This window comes from Chiloscyllium punctatum, chromosome 41 (genome assembly GCF_047496795.1).
Source record: "Chiloscyllium punctatum isolate Juve2018m chromosome 41, sChiPun1.3, whole genome shotgun sequence".
Taxonomy (NCBI): domain Eukaryota; kingdom Metazoa; phylum Chordata; class Chondrichthyes; order Orectolobiformes; family Hemiscylliidae; genus Chiloscyllium; species Chiloscyllium punctatum.
In genome coordinates, this window is record NC_092779.1 from 9601546 (window position 1) to 9620710 (window position 19165).

Here is a 19165-nt window from a genome sequence, read left to right on the forward strand (position 1 = left end):
TTACAAACTATGCGTACACACCTCAGTAAAAGGACAAAGTGAGGACTGCAGATGCTGGAAAATCAGAGTCAGAAAGGGTGGCACTGAAAAAGCACAGCAGGTCAGGCAGCATCTGAGCAACAGGAGAATCAACATTTCAGCCATAAGTTCTTCATCAGGACTTTTCTGATGAAGGGTTTATGCCGAAATGTCGACTCTCCTGCTCCATGGATGCTGCCTGACCTGCTGTGCTTTTCCAGCACCACCCTTTTCAACATCGCCGTGAAAGACAATGTTGGTTTTCCTCTTTACTGTTTTTTTTTTAAAAAGCCATGTTATATCTGAGCATGGCTTTAAAGCCAAGTTTCTGCAGCACTTGATGAATTCAAAAAGACTTTTTTTCTCTCATCGAGTCAGCTCTTGCTTCAACCTCACATTCACATCATGGATAAATGTCAACAGTGATGTCTAAACCACAATTCTCCCTCATTATTCAAGCATTGTGTTAGCACCGAGAATATAATTGACAATGGCTTGCTTAAATTTATTCCCATCAAAATGAAAGCTGATAAGCTGAAGATTTCAACTACAAACATGACCATTTCATGATTTATTTTTATTTGTTCGTGAGGCATGAACAAGACTAGCCCTGGGGAACATGATGGGAAGCTGCTTTCTTGAACTGTTACAATCGATAGATAAACCCACAGTCCCTCCACGGGGAGGAACTTGAGTCATGATAGTGAAGAAATGGTGAGAGAGTTGCAAGTCAGAATAGTGCGGCACTTGGAGGGGCATTTATGGGTAATCCTATGTGCCCATTGCCTGTGTTTCTCTAAGAATAGAGGGCATGACTTTGGAAGGATGATCAGTATTTAATATAAACTGAAAGATGCCTGTCTCAGTGGCCCTACCCACAAATTAGTCCGTTTCAACAGCTCTCAAATAGATTATGGCACTGGCATAAGTGTAGAGTTTCACTGAAGCCTTTTTAATGACCTCAGACATCTGCTGCGATTAAGATCTTTGTGGAGTGGCCCTGCTACTGAGAGAACCTGAGTCAATGGTTTGCTATTATTAAATGGTAATGACCCTTCATTTGTAGCAGCAGGGTGTCTCTAACTCGAGTTAATTCCGTTAAATGCAAGTTTCGACTCTTTTGAAAAAGAACTTTAGAATTGTTCAACAGCCCTGGTGGGTCACTGGAATGAAAAAAAAATTGGAAACGTATCAAAATGAGATCCAGGTATGATTACCGGGTGTAATAATCACACCATCCCTTAAATCTTCTATTGTTACATGGACTCCACATGCTCATAGAAACATGGAGAAGAGGAGCAGGAGTAGGCCATTCGGCTCTGCTTCTCCATTCAATATGATCACGGCTGAATATCCAATCCATTTTCCCACACTCTTCCCAAAACCTTTGATCCCTTTTGCTCTAAGAACTATATCTAATTCCTTATTGAAAACAATCAGCATTTGGTAATATATGTTTGCTTCCAAAGGATCACCACTGTCTTTAGGTGAAGAGATTTCTCCACATTTCTATCCTAAATGGGTTACCCTGTTTCCTTAGACTGAGGCCCCTTGGTACTGGATTCCCCTGACCACCGAGAATACCCTGCCTGTGTTTATCCTGTTAGACTTTTATCGGCGTCTATGCAATCCCCCTCAATCTTCTACCTCCAGTGAATATAATCCTAACTGAACCAATCTCTCTTCATGCATCAGTCCAGCAATCCCAGCAATCAACCTGGTAACCCTTTGTCACTCCCTTGATCGTGAGGGCATCCTTCCTCAGATAGGGATACCAAAACTGTTCACAATGCTCCAGGTGTGGTCTCACCAAGGCCCTGTAAAATTGCAGCAACACATCCCTGCTCCTGTATTCAAACCCTCTCGCTATGAAGGACATCATACTGTTAGCCTTCTTCACTGCCTGCTGCTCCTGTAACGCTTACTTTCAGCAACTAGTGTGCAAGGACACCCGGGGCTCAGTGCACCTCCTCCTTTCTCAATCTATCACCATTCTGATAGTGATCCACTTTCCTGTTTTTGTTACCAAAATGGATATCCTCACATTTTATTTTGGTAGTGCTTATTTTTATTCCCCAGCACCCATGGTGTGTGTGTGTGCAGGTGTAAAACACAGTGAGAGACACAAAGTGCACCAATCTTTATTCAATTTCCACCACCAGGAAGATAGGAAAACACCCAAGTGGCCAGTGACAAGCACTGCCCTTCAAACCACAGGGCAATGCTGTGTGATCAAAACAGTGAAGGGGAGGGTAGGGATTAAATCAAAATAGAGTTGGAGGGAGAAATAATGCACTCCACTCCCTGCGGCGCCCACCTCTCCCTGAACGACTCCAGGGTGTTGGTGGGCACCGCGTGCTCCTTCTCCAAGGACACCCGGGCTCTAACGTAACCGCGGAAGAGGGGCAGGCAGTCGGCCCTAACGATCCCCTCCACGGCCCGCTGCCTGGACCTGTTGATGGCCAGTTTGGCCAGGCCCAGGAGCAGACCCACGAGGAGGTCCTCGGATCCTCACATTTTATCCACCATACCCCATATCGTTCATGCTCCACCTCCATGGATACTCCAGTTGCTCACTTCCCTTGTGTTGACATCTATTTAATAATGGGGTGCTCTCTCTCTCTCTCTCTGAAATGAGGAAGATGTTTTTTTCACGAAACCTGTGGCAGGAACCTTCATGTGGACTTTTTTTTTAGTGGTGGGCAGCCTATTGTACGGCAGCCATCACATTGTTCTCGCTGACCAGGAAACTCTCCCACTCTTACTGCCCGCCAGGCTGGTTCAAGGAAGGAGAGACATCAGTCACCAGGGTATATCAGAGAAGTTGGAACTGCTTTCCTTAGAGAGGGAGAAGACTTAGAGGAGATTGGACAAAAGTCTTCAAAATCATAATTGGACTGAGTAGAAAGGGACAAAGTTTTCCTGCTCATGCAACGATTAAAAAGGAGAGGGCCCAGATTTAAAGCAATTTGCAAAATAAGTAAATGCAGTTTGGGAAAAAATCTTTTCACCCAGCAAGTAGCTTTGCTCAGGAGTGGGGAGTTGGTGGAGGTAGATTCAGTTGAGGCATTTAAAATGGTTTTTTTAAAATAGAATTGATGTGCATGGATTGTTCAGTATGCAGAATGATGGACCTAATAGCCTCCTTCAATAGTGAAACAATTCAGTGATTCTGTGAGTGAAAGAACAATTGAAAAGTATGCTGCTGGCATATCACTGAGTTAATGAGTTTATGTTACACTTCTACACAGCTGACATAACAATAAAGGTTAAGAACCCATCCATGGTTATTACCGATCACAGCCTCCAGAGACATGGACCATCCAATGGTTACAGCACAGGAGGAGGCCATTCAGCCCACTGAATCTGGGCTGACTCTTTGAAAAAATGATTATCCGGTTCCACTCACCCACTCTTGCCAGATAGTCCCAGAATATTTTCTCCCTTCAGATCCTTTTCCAATTCTGATTTGAAAACCACAATTAAACCTGTCACCATCACAAACCCAAACAGTTCATGTTCATCCTGGATTCTAACTGCTGACTGAGTGGAAAGATTTATCCCTTATCACCCTCAGGCTTTCTGCCAATCATACACTGATGACGTTAGGGGGTACTTGTGGCACAGAGGTAGTGCCTCTACCTCTGGTCAAGGAGGGCTGGGTTCAAGTCCCATCTGGTCTAGAACATCCCCATACAGATTAATTAGGAAAATCGTCTAGAATAATGATATTTCCCTATTCTAGATGTTATTATACCTTGTTCCCACAGTTACCAATGGACATTGGACCACAGACCCACCTTCTAAACCGATAACATTCAGATCCATGTTAGAGATCTAGAGGGACAACTTTAGAGATTGTAGCAGACAGTCTGCGATGGTATCATTGATTCCCAAATAAAATCCTGACCACCTTGAGGAGAAAATCTCAAGTGACTCCCAAGTTGGTTAATGAGAGCGCGGGGTGGGGGGGGGGGGCGGGTGGAGGTGCTATAAACTGGAGAGGCGCCTGTACAATCTCATTTCCACGCTTTGCTTGTAAGACACGCCAGAACTAAAGTCAAAGTCGGTGCCGTTGAAATGAAAAGCCACGGTCTATCAAAACTGAACTGCATCCAGTCTGCAAACTCACTTGAAGCACTGTCCTTGGGAGCCCGCGGACAGGGAGTTGATGAGATTTGAAAGCAGGGCAGAGCGAGCAGGGTTAATTTTTCAAGAGTTGTTCACAGCTTTCTGACCTGGTGGTGGTAGCGGGGGAGGGACTCCGGATTCACTCCCTAACCCATTCCCAAGGATGAGCAGCGGGTGCTGTGGCTCTTGTGCAGCGCTCACACAGTGAGATACCAATTCATTACATTCTGTGCGGATGCGGGCAATTCCTCCCAAGGGGACAGAGCCGTGCAATCCCTGGTACCAATTGGCTGCATTCGATTTTACTTCAGCTGCACGGAGTCCCGGTCGGAATATTTATGAGTTGGAGGAGCTGATCCTCAGGGACAGGAACAAGTGGGCAGAAGCTGCGAGACCAGACCAGACCAGGAGGAGAGGGGAAAGAAACAAAAAAGCAGACGAAAAGTTTCCTCTTTTTTTTTGCATTGGCAGCTTTCATGAAAAGGCAGTTCCTGTCCATGCTGCAGGAGGTTCTGACGCCGAGGTGCGAACATTGACTGGGGGGCACCCAGATGGCCAAGTGTTGAAGGTAACGCTGAGAAATTGTGTTTGTAGCTGGTGACAAACCCTCACCGTGAACTGTGTTATTCCCTGCAAAGACAAAATCAAACATTTCCCCCCCTCACCCGATGTTTTCCAACGCAGCTGTCCGCGCTCACCAAAAACAAACAAGCAAAAAATATTTGCCATAATTAAGACGCAGCGAAATGTGATTTTCTGTAGTCGCTAGCTTTTGGTATGACCGTCACGTTCCAAGCCAGTTTTTACTTGTTGCTTACTTGGGGTTTGAGCGAACTTAAATGATGATTAATTAGCGTTGTCTCGGCCTGCAAATGCTCTTCCAGACTGATTAAGGTGTTGTGGAACAAGAGCGCAGTTGAAGCATTACTCACATGCAACACTCCCCACAAACTGAAATTCTACAGAGTTGGGGGTTCTGCAATTCCATCCAAGTGAGCCAGGCAGCTGACAGATGCAGAAGCCAAATTAAAAAGGGCCACTTTTTATTCTGATTTTCTTTTTGCTTTGCTTTGGGAATGGCAATCTCTGCCAAAGACTTTTGTGTTTCTTAAACTGGATAAAGGTTCCACTGTTTGAACGTGTGACTGGAATTATTCAGGTTTGCTCGGGATGCGGGGTTGGAGGGGGTGGGGAGGATGCAGCTCTCTGGCCTTGATTATTTTTTTGTGTGTGTAATCTTGAGTTGGTTCAAAATTAACGCAACAGCAAAATAAAAGCTCGCTCCCAGAAGAAAATTACTCTTAATGTCTGAATGGGGAGCAATAGTCTCCAAAACATCTCATTGGTGTAGGCAATTACCAGTTTCAATTCTGCTCAATCACTTTGGCTCTTTGTCGACTGTTTAAATGTATGAGTCTCGGGGCGTAATTGAAGTTAGTTTCTGCAAGATCACAGTCTGAGGGAGTCTGATTGGGAAGTCCAGCAGACAGCCCCTGCTGATCTCAACCTGGCCCCTTGCAGTGGTCAAGAGCCGCCAGGTAACGAGTGCAGTTCATTTCGTGTATCATTTTGCTGGTAAAACATTTGGGGCTGTTGTGATAGCGCCCCACCTCCAAGGCAGGAGGTCAGGCTTCAAGTCCCATCTGCCCCAAAGGTGTGTCATCATATAGGAGCAAATTACTGCAGATGCTGGAATCTATACTGAAAACAAACAAAAAGTGCTGGAGATCACAGGCAACGTCAGTGGAGAGCAAGCTAATGTTTCCAGTATCATGGCTCTTCATCAGAGCTGGGTTCATCGCCTGGGATGAAGAGTCATCTAGACTGAGCATTAGCTAGCTTTCTCTATTCGGACGCTGCCTGACCTGCTGTGATCTCCAGCATTTCTTCTTTTCAGTGTGTTGTAATGTATCTGAACAGGTTAATTAGGAAAGATCTAGTCCCCTGAATCTAGAGGAGTTGTAGCACAGTGATCGTGTCCCTGCCTCCTGGCTCAGATCCCTCCTGCTCCTGAGATGTGTAATAATATCTCAGAATAGATTGGAAAATCCCTGCTGACCAAACACTGAGGTAATGTGCAGAGAAGGACAGGATAGGGAGCTTTGCACATGCAGTTTGTGGTTTGTTGCCTTTTCACTGGGGAAGACTGAGGGGGATTATTGTTTATATATAATTACAGTGTCTGATGGTGTTATTTCATGGAGCACAGTCAGTAAGAGATTGTTGTTTTAATAAAAAATAATTATTGATCAACTTTGGTTGGAAACAAAGACACCAGTGAATCAGAGGCAGTGTCCGGGTGAAGACTCTGCCTCCTCAGTTGTTGCTGTCGTTTACTTATCACGGTCCACCTTAAACTTGTGGAAAGAAATATGGCTGAAATGTTTTTTAGGACAGCTCTAGTGCACCTTGCTTCCAAAACTAGAAAAGATGTTCCTTAAATGTATTATATGTACATCATAGTGGCTGGGTCTTGCAAACGGCAGGTCTCTCTCATGGAATTGAAATGCTCATCAGCCATGATTAAATGGTGGAGTGGACTTGATGGGCCGAATGGCCTTGCTTCCGTTCCTATGTCTTGTGGTCTCATGGTCTTATGCGCAGACACACATGTTGGAAGCTGTTTTCTTCTGCTTTAATTCTTCCCATCTCTCTGCAACCTCTATCTGCAGCCAAAAATATTCACTTTTACCAATCTCATTTCTTAACCAAGTGGTTCTAGTATTTGATTTTGGTGATAGAGACCTTTTCCAAAATGAATCAGCCAAGATGGACACAAGCACAAAGCTAAACCACTGAAAATGCTGAAAATCTAAAGTAAGATCAGAAAATGCTGGAAGTGTTCAGCTGTTGAGAGAGGAGTAAATATTTTGTGTGATGCCCCTTCGTCGCTTTAGTATTTGTGGAACCCCTTCTAATTTATGATCTATAACATGAAAGCACTGATGCAAAGAATGTTTTTAATAAGCCAGGTCCTTACTGAGAGCATCTTGTTCTCATTGCAGTCTGTATATCCTTCGGTGTGATGTTCACCATTCTCCCAGCCCACTGTGTTGTTACCTTCAGATTTTGCTAAACCCATCCTCTTGAAAGTCTTGACTAACACCAAAGGCTTGGGGCAGCCCAGTTTGGGAGACGTTGCTTTAACTGAGCAGCAGAAATATTTGACAGGCACATACAAATTGGATTGGAAAGGGTGACTGGATGCTAAAATTGAATGTCACAGGTATATTCAGAAAGTGCCTGAACTTTGATGAATTTGCAACGTTCAGTCTCTTAGAACAATAGGGTGGGTAATGTCCTTAATCACAAGATAAAATATTTAAGGCAATGTTTTCGGAATATTCCATTTCAATCTTTATAGCATTTAACAAATCAATCCCTGCCTCTATCCTGTTAAATGTCCTGAAACATCTTTCTGTAAATAAGGAGCATCGCTAAGACACATGTTGTTGATTTTGTTTGCTAGAATTAGATCTTTTCAATAATGTAAAGCTGCTTATCATTTCCAGTAACACCTAATGTTGTACATGTCATTCCGTCAGAAATCCAACTCTGAAAAAAGTCCTCCAGCTGGTGTTTGGGTATGAATGGTGAGTGTTTATGAAGTTGTAAATGATTCAATATAGGTGCTGCTTTTATTAACAGAAGGGCATTGTGAGAGGCAAGAAGGAGATTTCCTTTCTTACATGCACAGTGACATAATGTGTTCCCTTTTTCTTGTTGCTCCAATGCTAAATTGGGAAGCTTTGCAGGATGGGGAAAGGCTTGAAAGAATATCCCAATCTTGCACAGCAGCTAGGAACTTCAATTATAGGCTCGATGCACATTGTATTGTCTGTTCCCATGATCTTGTAATGAATGTTAACTCCCTTCTAGATCATGTCCAGGTTTGTCTGTAATGCTGTGAATTCTCAAATGCACCAAAAACTGTCTAAAGCTCATCTTAGAATGCTCAGCCTCTGATTTGCCTACAGTTCAAGTGTCTTGGCTCTCACCTTATCCCCTTATCCAGACAGCCCAGTCAAAATCAATAATTCATTCTTAGATTCTCTGCTTTCCTTTTTTCTTCTTCTTCCACACCAATTGCTGAAAGCCTGAGGATATCATTGACACATCAACCATTCCCAGCCCTGAACTATCTCCTGCATTTCTTTTGATCTTTTTGACATCGCACTGTAATTGTGTGCAACATTATTTTCCCAGAAATGCAATGTCAAAAAACTTATTATCAAAACTGTAAAGGATTCACAATAAATTTAGTTTTTATTTCAATTTATTTTCAACTGCTTGTTTACGTATCATTTAAGAAAGGAAATTAGAACCTCTGACAATGGGACTGTACAACTGGGGCTGATCTGATCGTTGGTGCTGGCTCAGTCCAGTGAAAAAAAACTGTTTAGATATTTTTAAAAATCATTAGAATGTCACTGGCTGGGCCCAGCATTTATTACCAGTCTCTAGTTGCCCCTTGAGAAGGTGGGGGTGAGCTGTCTTCTTGAACCGCTGCAGTGCACCTGCTGCAGGTAGACCTACAATGCCCTCCAGGACTTTGACCCAGCGACATGAAAGGAACAGTGATATATTTTCAACTCATTTTGGTGAATAGCTTGGAGGGGAATCTGCAGGTGATCATGTTCCCATGTATCTGCTGCCCTTGTCCTTCTAGATGGAAGTGATCATGGGCTTGGAAGGTGCTGTATAAGTAGCCTTGGTGAATTTCTACAGTGCACTTTGTAGACAGTACTACTGAGAATTAGTGGTAGAGTGAGTGGATGTTTGTGGATGTGATCTAACTTGCTGCTTTGTCCTGGACGATGTTAAGATCCTTGGATATTGTTGGAGCTGCACACATCCAGGCAAGTTTAACTGTTTTTTTTCACCTATAGAACATAGCACAAGAACACAAGTTCCAACAAAGCAGTGGATCTTCAAAAGCTTTCCATTGAAGAGAAAGATGCAGGGACCAAAAAATGGACAATTTAGGAAAAACATGGAAAGAGTCTGAGGAAGGTTCCCAGACTGGTATGAGTGTGGAGGGCTTTTAGTTATGTGGGAGGTTGGATAAACTGGGATTGCTCTCCTTAGAGTAGGCAAGGGAAGATTGAAGCGAGGTATTCAAAGCCATTAGGGTTTTTGGAAGATCCAATGAGGGAAAATTGTTTCCATTCGCAGGAATGTTGATAATCAATGGACATCGGTAAAAAAACCGGACTCTTAAGAACATTGAAATACAGGGAGATCTTGGGGTGCAAGTCCAAAGCTTCCTGAAAGTAGCAATGCAAGTGGCTAAGGTGGTAAAGGTGGTGTATGGCATTGCTTGCCTTTATCAGTTGTGGCATTGAGTATAAAAGGTGGCAAGTCATGTAGCAGCTGTATAAGAGTTTAGTTTGACCACACTTGGAGTACTGTGTGCAGTTCTGGTCACCACGCTATAGGAAGGATATGGGGACTTTGGAGAGGGTGCAAAAGAGGTTTGCCAGGATGTTGTCGAAATTGGAATGGATTAGCTACAGGGAGACGTTAGACAAACTTGGATGCTTTTTGCTAGAGTGCCGAAGACTGAGGGACAACCTGATAGAAGTGTGTAAAAATTTGAGAGGTATGCATAGGGTGGAATGTCAAATATTGGGGGTCAGAGCTTTAAAGTGAGAGAGGGAATTTTAACGGAGATGTATGGTACAGTTTTTTATACAGAAGGTGGTAGGTGCCTGGGTAGAAGCAGATAAGATAGTAATATTTAAGAGGTGTGTATCGACTAACACATGCAGAGACAGGGAATAAAGAGATATGGACCATGTCCAGGCAGATGGGATTAGTTTAGAATGGCATCATGATCAGCACAGACATGGTGGGCCGAAGGACCTATTCCTGTGCTGTACTGTTCTATATTCAATGTTGACACTGGTGTAAAATATTTGGCAAATATACCAGAGGAAAGATGAAAAGAACGTTCCTCACACAGCACGTTGTGATGACCTCCAATGTGCTGCCTGAAAGTGTGGTGGAAGCAGATTCAGTCAGAACTTCCAAAAGAGAATTGAATGAACATTTAAAAAAGAAAGACTTGCAGTGCACTCAGGAAAGAATTGTGGAGTGAGGCGAATTGGATCAAATAGCCTCTTTTTGTGGCACCTGATTCTTGATGGTACAGCAGAGAGATCAGGGCTGACCATTTGGAATTCCTGCAGCATTAGCCATTACACCAAACAGAACGGTGCTGCTCAGCACTGAATACCTTCCAGTAAAAGAGCAGGCAGAGGCTGCATTGAAGGAAGACCCCAATTGCTTTAGTGTAGCCTACCCACATCCCTACAGTGACATATAAATGAGGAGGTGGTTTTCGGACTCGGAAGAATTATATACACACCTCTGCTGGAGCCCATCAAATGGATCACAAACCAAAATTATTCCATCGCTCACTAATTCGCTTCGTGTTCAAAATTTCTCAAAACCTACTTTGGCCAAGAATTTGGTTATCTGTCATAACATTTAGCTCATATCAATGTCGCAGTCCTATGGTGTATCTCAAGATGTTTCACTACATTAAGGGGTCTGTGGGACAGCACGTTGTTGGAGTTGGTAGCTTGGAAGCTGATGATGTGCAAAGAGAAACAAACTGGTGCTCAAGCTTCTGGTTGGAGACAATTTACTGCCTGAAGGACATTCTCCAGTGGAACAGCAAAGCAACAGGCTCCTAAATCAGGAATCCATTTTAAAAAATAATATCTTCCAATATTTCTACTCCTTCCAATAGGATTAGCATTAGGGTTAGCTCCAAGCATGACTGCTGTTTCTTGGAGATTGTCCTTCGGTATGTATACTAACTCCTGGTGCCTGGAGCAGGAGGGAGAGGAACGTCTGCTCTCTTGTATCTCTCAATGCCTGATGCTTCTTCACATCTCCGTTGAAGAAGCCAAACTGAAAAGTCAAACTCCAGATTCCCCATTCACCTACTTTTCCTGAACAGATGGAACCCATCATAAAATCAGTCACAGTTTTATCTAAACCAAGTGCCTTTGGTGGGCTTGCAGCTTCCTCCTCTCTGAAAATGCCAAAGAAAATAACTCCATCTAATTCCTTGAACTCACCTACCCAAATTTCTGGCTCGATCCAAATGCCAGCAAGAGGCCACACTGCCTTCCACTACCATCACCAGTCCCAGGCTCCCAGCGTGTCCTTGCAGAACCAATCCTCAGACAAATACTTAAATATGGAAGGGCAGAGTGAGAGAGCTTGATTTGGGGAGCCAACTGGACAATCAATTGGATGGATGACTTTTGTATCAAAGTATCTATAATTCTACAAAGGTCTTTTTTAAAGAAGTCTGTTTTCTTTCATACATTGGGTGGTATGTGCATGTATGACCGCAGTGGATCAGTGACTCACTGGGCAAGGAAAGGAGCTTTTAACTGTCCTCTTAAGGACCATCTCTCCATGGTAAGGTTAGAAGTGTGGATCAAAAACAGAAATTGCTGGAAAAGCTCAGCAGGTCTGGAAGCACCTGCAGAGAGAAATCACGGGTAACATTTCGAGTTGAGTGACCCTTTCTCAGAAGTGGGGATGCTTGCTCATAATCGCACAATGTTCCGTGCCATTCATAGCGCTTCAGATACAGAAACAATCCATGTCCATATGCAGCTTTCAGATTTTGGGTGATAGATACAGTCATAGACAGCACAGAAACAGGTCCTTCAGTCCATCTTCTCCATGCCAACCAGGATTCCCAAACTAAATTAGTCCTATTTGCCTGCTATGTCCTTTTAAACCTCATGAAAATGATCTGTAACATTTTGCACCACACAAATCCCAACAAGAGAGAAGCCAACCACCTTCTCTTGACATTCAATGTCATTCCCATCATTAAATCCCTCACCATCAACAGTCTGAAGGTTACCATTGGCCAGTAACCAAACTGCAGCAGCTATGTAAATTATGTGGCTAAAACAGCAGGTCAAAGACTAGGAACTCTTTGTCGGGTTTATTTTAATTTATTCATGAGATTGAGTTGTTTTTCAGACTGGAGGCCTGTGACCAGTGGAGTGCCACAAGGATCGGTACTGGGTCCACTGTGAACATAGGAGTTATAGTTATAAGTTTGCAGATGAAACCAAAAATGGAGATGTAGTGGACAGTGAAGTGGGTTACCTCAGATTACAATGGGCTGAGGAGTGGCAGATGGAGTTTAATTTAGCTAAATGTGAGGTGCTGCATTTTGGGAAAGCAAATCTTGGCAGAACGTATACACTTAATGGTAAAATCCTAGGGAATATTGCTGAACAAAGAGACCTTGAAGTGCAGGTTCATAACATCTTGAAAGTAGAGTCGCAGGTAGATAGGATAGTGAAGAAGACGTTTGGTATGCTTTCCTTTATTGGTCAGAGCATTGAGTATAGGAGTTGGGAGGTATTGTTATGGCTCTACAGGACATTGGTTAGGCCACTTTTGGAAAATTGCATGCAATTCTGGTCTCCTTTCTATTGGAAGGATGTTGTGAAACTTGAAAGGGTTCAGAAAAGATTTTCAAGGATGTTGCCAGGGTTGGAAGATTTGAGCTATAGGGAGAGGCTGAACAGGCTGGGGTTATTTTCCCTGGAGCATCGGAGGCCGAGGGATGACATTATAGAGGCTTACAAGATCATGAGGGGCATGGATAGGATAAATAGACAAAGTCTTTTCCCTGGGGTGGGGGAGTCCAGAACTAGAGGGCATAGTTTGAGGGTGAGAAGGGAAAGATGTAAAAGGGACCGAAGGGACAATTGTTTTCACGCAGAAGGTGGTGCATGTATGGAATGAGCTGCCAGAGGAAGTGGCGGAGGCTGGTATAATTACAACATTTAAAAGGCATCCGGATGGGTATATAAATTGGAAGGGTTAAGAGGGACATGGGCCGGGTGCTGGCAAATGGGACTAGATTGTTTGGGATATCTGGTCGGCATGGACAAGTTTGACCAAAGGGTCTGTTTCTGTGCTGTACATCTCTATGACTCCATGACCAGAGGACAGTTAACAAACACTTACATGCTATGGGTCTGGAGTCACATGTAGGGCATTTCTGAACCAGATGGGCTTTTGTAACAATCAACAGTGGTTACATCATCACTATTGGATTAACTTTTTTATTCCAGAATTTTATTGAATTCCAATTTCACCATCTGCCATGGTGGGATTTAGATTAGATTAGATTAGATTACTTACAGTGTGGAAACAGGCCCTTCGGCCCAACAAGTCCACACCGCCCCGCCGAAGCGTAACCCACCCATACCCCTACATCTACATCTACCCCTTACCTAACACTACGGACAACTTAGCACGGCCAATTCACCTGACCTGCACATCTTTGGACTGTGGGAGGAAACCGGAGCACCCGGAGGAAACCCACGCAGACACGGGGAGAACGTGCAAACTCCACACAGTCAGTCGCCTGAGGCGGGAATTGAACCTGGGTCTCCGGCGCTGCGAGGCAGCAGTGCTAACCACTGTGCCACCATACCCATGTTCCCAGAACTTTAGCCTGGTGTTTAGGGTTAGTTCTCCTGACTTCCCAAAGCCTGTCCACCATCTATAAGGCACAAGACTGGAATATGATGGAATATTCAGCACTTGTCTGGATGGGTGCAGGTCCAACAAGATGCGAGGAAATTGACATTATCCAGGACAAAGCAGTCCACCTAACTGCAAGCCCATGCATTCCTTCAACATTCATTCCCTCCACCACCGATTAGCAACAGTATGTACCCTCTACAAAATGCACTGCACCAAGGCTCTTCTACCAGCTGGCACACCAAGGGCAGCAGGTGCACAGGAACTTTAGCTGGAACTCTCTACTAGCCTCAGGTGCCTGTCTGTGTGGAGTTTGTACGTTCTCCCCATGTCTGCGTGGGTTTCCTCCAGGTGTCCGGTGTTCTCCCACAGTCCAAAGATGTGCAGGTCAGGTAAATTGGCCAAGCTAAATTGCCCATAGTGTTCAGGGATGTGTAGGTTAAGTGTATTAGTTAGGGGCAAATGTCAAGTAATAGGGTAGCGGAATTGGTCTGGGTGGCTTGCTCTTCAGAGGGTTGGTGTGAACTTGTTGGGCCAAATGGCCTGTTTCCACACTGTAGGGATCCTATGATAACATTGTGGTTGTATGTGCACTCTCAAAGACTCTGCCAGTTCCAGAATAAAGTTTACTATCACTTTGTGAAAGGGAATTATGAATATACTATAAATACTGTCTAGCAAATGATGCCCACATCCTGTGAAAGAATGTTAAGAAAATATGACCAGATGAAATGACAGAGCTACAGGAAAATCAGTTTTGTCTGAAACTACTGTAATGTTTAAAGAAGAACATCTGCTTTGATCTAATTTTGGCTTCATTTTCAAAAGTCTATGTAAGCACTAATGTACCCTCCACCCTTCAGGCCTGACCTGCTGCGTTCTTCCAGCACCACTAATCCAGAATCTGGTTTCCAGCATCTGCAGTCATTATTTTTACCAAATTAAAAATGCAGCAATTGCATGCCATAAAACCAGCCAAACCTATAGTCAATAGAGTGCAGTTCTCCAGCATGATCTGATAACTTATTATTACAATTACACAGCCTTTCCTTGAACAGTTTCCCTGTCTGGCTGATGTTCCATACCCTCAAGGCTGGAAAAAGCATTTGTTGCGTCTCATTGAGGAGGCTTTAGGGTGACATGGTGGCTCAGTGCAGCCTCACAGCACCAGGATCCCAGGTTCGATTCCAGCCTCGGGTGGCTGTCTGTGTGGAGTTTACACATTTTCCCTTTGTGTGAGTTTCCGCTGGGTGCTCCGGTTTCCTTCCACAGTCGAAAGATATGCAGAGCAGATGAATTGGTCATGCTAAATTGCCCATAGTGTTGGATGCATTAGTCAGAGAGAAATGGGTCTGGGTGGGTTACTCTTTGGAGGGTCGCTGCGGACTGGTTGGGCTGAAGGGCTTGTTTCTACACTGTAGGGAATCTAATCTAATCGAACCACATCCAACAACCTACTGCAAACATTCTGCTCACTCTTTGGTGACAATGTAAAATTCCACCACAGCAGTTGGGGCAACCTACAACATTCCACAGCAGCACACAACATTCTTGAAAGAGAAGGCGTTACCTCCCAATGTGAACCGATCCTTAAAAATATTTCAGGATTCAGATGTCGGCATGGCAGACATGCTGCTTTCAATCACTTTCACTGGCAGGGATAGTGGGAATAATTAACAAATAGATTTGTTTAAATGCATCATATTAGTATTTGTAAAATGCAGTGTCCATTGTCAGTAAAGCAAGGATTAAACTGCTGATTGCCTACTTGATTAAATGACAGTGTAAATATAAAGGGAGGTTCAGGTGGTCCTCAGGATATAGAGTAAGAGTTTTGTGGCTGTTTAGTCAATAAACTTGCTCGCAAGGAGAAGGTGTCTTCAATTCTTATTCATCAATAGGTTAAGAGCCGACTTAACATCCATATTACATCCTGTAACAAAAATAGAAGTTGCTAGAAAAGCTTAGCAGGGTTGGCAGCATCTGTGAAGAGAAATCAAAGTTAACACTTAGGGTCCAATGGCTGTTCCTCAGCACTGTAGTCTATCATCCTGTAGTCTTGTGTGCTAGTTTGTTTTACTGTGTGACAAACTGTAGGACAAAAGTCAGACATCGCACAACACCAAGTTGTAGTCCAACAGGTTTATTTGAAATCACAAGCTTTCAGAGCGCTGCCCCTTCATCAGGTTGCATGGAGGGAAGTGCACAGGCACAGAATTTCTAGACTGAGAGATAATTGCAAGATAATTCAAGGTAATTAAGAATGTCAAAAGATAGTATGAATGGTGTGGACAGACTGAATAGTACATCTTGTCTATAGGATGTAATGTTAAGGCTTGAAGTTTCTTTACCTCACTGCTTTATGCAATAAACTTCCAAAGGACATAATTCCAAAAGGGAAATAATGTTAACCTCTCCTGGTATTCCAGAAATGGATGAGACTGCCCCCCCCCCCCCACCCACTCTCCACACCCATCCCAGCCCCACTCCCTGACCAGGTTCAACTCCCCAGTGAGATCAATGAGTTATGTTGGCACAAATAGAGTCAGTCTTCATCTGATTCATGATTTCCCAGCCACAAATTTTAGGTAAAACATAACCCTCCTTGCCTCACCCAATGATATCTCCACATATAGCAACTAAAGGCATTCTTATGTCACTGAGAGTCAGTCAGACTACGCTGGAGAAGTGAGGGGGTGTCATCGATAACTTTCCCTGGTTGTTGGCAGAACTTAGCAGTGATATATCAACCTGACTAAATGACAGAGCAAGATGGAAGAAATGACAGGAGGTCCCATTTTTAAAAGTGGAACACTTCCCCCCCCCCCCCCCACCCACCACCACCTCCCAAAAGTTACTGATCCATTTCTGATTATTTCACATAAGCACAGAAATTACTTGAGAAACCCAACAGGTCTGGCAGCATCTGTGGGAACAAAGTGGAGTTAATGACTCACATCTAGTCACTCTTCATCATGGATTGAAGGGTCATCGGATGCGAAACATTAACTCTGCTTTCTTCCCACAGATGCTGCCAGACCTGTTGAGTTTCCCTCGCAATTTCTGTATTTGTTTCAGATCTCCAGCATCCATAGTGCTTTGTTTTACTTCTAATCATTGTTCTACATCGTGCTGCTACTATGACCACTGGAATACTTACTTCTGCTTGTGCAATAGACACCAATAAATTAAATTACATGAACATTTTTACTTTGTTACAGGCATAAAATATGGTCTGATAGCGTCTCTAATCAGAGTCAGTGTCATCTGCTTTTTAATTCCACCTGAACAAAGGTAGAGATCTCTAATTGGCCACACAATGTCCTTCACTCATTGAAGAAAAGCCTAAGTCAAACTGCTAGATGCTTTATTTCCACTCAGTGGAAGATTATCTATTTAAAGCTTGTGTTTAAGAGTTTATGGAAAAGATAACCTACGCAAGCCATGTCAGACACAATCTATTGTACCAGAACTGTAATCACTGAATAACAAAATAATCTTTGATATATTGACTTAATTGAATTCTAATTAATGAAACGATTATTCCACAGCAACAACTATACATTGGTAGGCAGGAGCTCTGATCGTGATTTATGCCTCATTTGTGATGTTGCTACAAGACAGACACTTTGCAGTGTGCTTGCATTCTACTGAGAGTTCTATTCCATTGGGAATTTGCATTGATGTCAGTGAATTGAAACAAATTGCACAGCATGCTTAACCTGGCTGTACTCTGATTCAATTTCTCTTTCCTCCAGAAGGTGAGTCCCACTCTCCCCACAGAGACCATTTCTGTTCATCTCCCTTGATTATTTTTCATTGGGGTTGGAGGGAGTGGTGAAGGGGAGTGAGTTCACTAAGCCAGTCAGGAGAGTGAGGGGTGAGGTACATTAGTAACCAATTCTGTTTCACAGCTGTAAATTCAGTGTGGACTACAGTGTCTGAATAGTGTCAGGCACTCAAATGCTTCCACATGCCGGTGATGAAGGTGAGAGTTTGTGTAATCTGATTTAAATGTCTCAAATGAGTCATGCTACCTTCCAAAGAAAATCTCTAACCTTGAATGTTGCTGAAAACAGAAAGTAGCAGCTGAGTGTGTCCCTAGCTCAAACAATCTCCAGTAAGTGATTTAAAAAAACAAATTGTGCTGGAGAAACTCTGGCTGTGCAGAGAGAAACAGAGTTAATGTTTCAGGTCCAGTGGCTCAGAATGTATACTCCTCCCAAAGTATGTTTCTCCTATTTCTGTAATTGATGATCTACAGTGATTTCAAAACCATGAGCGGGCTGGACACAAGAGGTTGGTTAAAGCTATTTCCATTTATAGAAGAAAAAGATAATGAGGAGACTTAGATTTAAAATGATGTGCAAGTGAAGCAAAGGTGATGTGAACAAGATCTTTCTCACCCAGTGAACAATTAGTGTCTGGAATACAATTCCTGGAAATGTGGATACAGGTTCAACTGAGGCATTCAGGAGGCTTTGGATAGTCTTCTGGATAATAATGACTTGCAGGGACATGAGGAAATGGCAGGAGATTGGCACGAGGTAATAGAGCTGGTACAGATGCAATGAGGTTAAAGCTCTCCTTCTGTACTAAAACAATTCTGTAATTCAGTGCAGTGACACTGTCCTCAATTCCAAATTCAACACTCAGCTCACAGCAACATTGCTTTGCTTCACTTCGTTGAGGGACAGGTTGACAAATGAAATGGCACCACTCGTGGAGAATGCGTCCCTTTGCGCTATCTTGGGCAATTCAGAAGAATGGCCAGAGGTTTAACATTGCTGCTGTACAAGACTTTAAGCAATTACAGATTGTCCTCCAATAATCAGAACTGTCTTCCTTTGTTCTAGCTGTGATTCTATCCAGAGGGGCGTTTTCCTCTGACTCTTAAGAAGGGTCACTGGACCTAAAACATTTAACTCCACTTTCTCTCCATAGATGCTGTCAGGCCTGCTGAGTTTTTCCAGCAATTTGTATTTTTGTAATATCCCAGTCAATCTGCTCTGCATCCTCTCCAGTACAATCACGTCCATCAGTTAATGTGGTAGAATAGGGATGGGATTCATACCAATAGCGTGGAGTTTAATTCCTGTCTTTAGCTGAGGTAGACTTGAGACCAGTCCCTCGTCTTCCTTTTCCTTTAAGTCACAGCATTATGCTGTGAATGATCACTGAGAAGTTGCCTTCAATCAGAGAACTCGAGGAGAAAAATGCAGGGCAGAATATTCTACTAAATATTTCTTCATCTGAAAAATCAGAAGGAAAAAACTGTCTAAATCCACCATCTGAAACTGTTTCATCAAAAATATGAAACCACCTTTCCTTTACTGTTCTGGATGAAGTGAACTTCTGTTTGAAATCCGGAGTACAAATGGTGAAGTATTTACTATCGCTTTGTATTAGACTGAAGTGCAGCCACCTGCAAATGTCAGTTCAAAACACTTCTGAAGCAATTTCTTTCAAACCA

General features: G+C 43.3%; 1 protein-coding gene across 3 annotated transcripts in view; it reads left to right on the forward strand.

The window, feature by feature from the left end:
* Positions 1-4121: 4121 nt before the first annotated feature.
* LOC140464832 (cadherin-20-like) overlaps positions 4122-19165 on the forward strand; it is a 160796-nt gene continuing 145752 nt past the window's right edge. For all 3 annotated transcript variants that reach the window (XM_072560337.1, XM_072560339.1, XM_072560340.1), the window contains exon 1: positions 4122-4717. The gene's annotated coding sequence lies outside the window, so the exon portion shown is untranslated. The remainder of the gene's footprint in view (positions 4718-19165) is intronic.